Source organism: Ornithodoros turicata, chromosome 3 (assembly GCF_037126465.1).
Source record: "Ornithodoros turicata isolate Travis chromosome 3, ASM3712646v1, whole genome shotgun sequence".
Classification (NCBI taxonomy): domain Eukaryota; kingdom Metazoa; phylum Arthropoda; class Arachnida; order Ixodida; family Argasidae; genus Ornithodoros; species Ornithodoros turicata.
The window spans coordinates 80,215,185-80,216,860 of NC_088203.1; the positions used below are offsets into that span (position 1 = coordinate 80,215,185).

At 45.0% G+C, this 1,676-nt stretch overlaps 1 long non-coding RNA gene across 1 annotated transcript; it reads right to left on the bottom strand.

The window, feature by feature from the left end:
- Positions 1 to 418: 418 nt before the first annotated feature.
- LOC135387389 (uncharacterized) lies at positions 419 to 1,276 on the bottom strand. Its single transcript, XR_010421086.1, has 4 exons — positions 1,196 to 1,276; positions 735 to 847; positions 583 to 668; positions 419 to 429 (listed from the first exon to the last, which is right to left on the bottom strand). It is a non-coding gene; the product is annotated as an uncharacterized LOC135387389 (long non-coding RNA).
- Positions 1,277 to 1,676: the final 400 nt, after the last annotated feature.

Consider the following 1,676-nt stretch of genomic DNA (forward strand, 5'->3'; position numbering starts at 1 on the left):
TTTACCTCGTTGGCTCCCCATATAGCACCCAGTACCCCTGGTATTCACGACAAAGAAGCCATCTGTTACTGATAATACACATAATTTATTACGGGTGATTATTACGGGTGTTATTACGGGTGCTTCACGCCGTGTCTCATCCACTGCAGGTTTCAGAGCAGCACCTTAGTGGGCGTTGCATGGTATCCCATATGAAGTTCGCCCAATCATCTCCTCAGGAGAAAACACTGCCCAAATGAGGGCCAGCCTGCAAATTAAAAAGCGTGTTAAGAAATGGAACAATGAAGCTTACAAAAGAGAAAAATGGGCGAATTGGGCAAGAGAGAGAGCTATGCTTATGCAGTCGTACCTTGTCCTGTCCCCTTTGCAGCTTCTCTCTATTCTGTGCAGAACACTGGCGTCCACCCAAACATCTACGCCGATGTCCAGCTGCATAGAAAAGAGGTATTACACGTATTGTCCTGCAAACTGTTAACTTCAAATGATATATCTTCCAAGCACGCTCTTACGGCTCATCCGCACTAACCAAACACAAATAAAATATCAAAATCTGAGTTCCACCACAGGCGAGACGAACATTACCATTGGAGCTGCTGCAACAGCAGCAGCGTTCTGGCTGGAGGCAGTCTGGATTAGATTTTCCATTTGATCCACCATGTTGGTCATGACTGAAAATAATTACCTGCTACATGCTTGTCACAACATATGTAAAAAAAGCAAAAATATCAGCTTACCACACTTCTCTTTGGCTTTGCGAAGCTTCTTTGTCAGGCGGGCATTTGCATGCTCAAGCTCCTCTATTTTCCGGTTGTGCTCTGCACAATGTGTACAGTGTGCACCCTGAGGCCTAGTGGAAGAAGTAGTTAGGCTTGTTCCAGCAGCAAATCAATGGACAAGCAATCAAACATGAGAAATTGATGTTCTGAGGCTGGTTCTACAACAGGACCAATAATGCAGAACCCATTAATGTCTTTTTACTATAGGTAACCGTAGGTAAGTCTAAATTGGTAGCGCTAAATGACACGCCATTCCACGTCTGCGGTTGATTTAGACAGCGTAACAAATACTGGGCAGAAACAGGGAGACTGCAGTTACCATACGCCCTTCGAGGCGTACATGTAATTGGTTGCGCAAACGTCTGGCCTCTCGCGCTTTGGAAAAACAAAGCATATTTCTCTGTACACGCTGGACTTACCCGCAGCAACGAAGAAGGCTTCAGAGGGCTCTGCATTCTTGCTGCACTGTATGAGGCATGTCTTCCCCTTAGCGATGTCCACGTTTGCCGGGACATACGAAATACTTAAACTAATACTTAAACCTAATTCGATATCTTGCAGGCTGTCGACGGGATAAACGTCCAGCATATTCACGCCTGGCCACTTCACCAAAATGTGCATGTTGCACGTAGTTACGCAAATAGAAAATTGTGTGAATGAAACGTGTGAAATACAGGACACCACACAACATGAACACTCAATTCAAAACCACGTGCGGCGACAAACCAAACAATTACCTACACTTCGCTTGCGGCTTGGATTGGCTTCGATAGCCCTAGCAGTTTGCTTCGACTAAAGGAGAGGAACGGCGCAACCGCGCAACCTGAACCTGTAACTACAAATATGTAAACAACGCCGAATAAAATTGCACATTCCAGTTCTGTTGTTTAATCATATTAT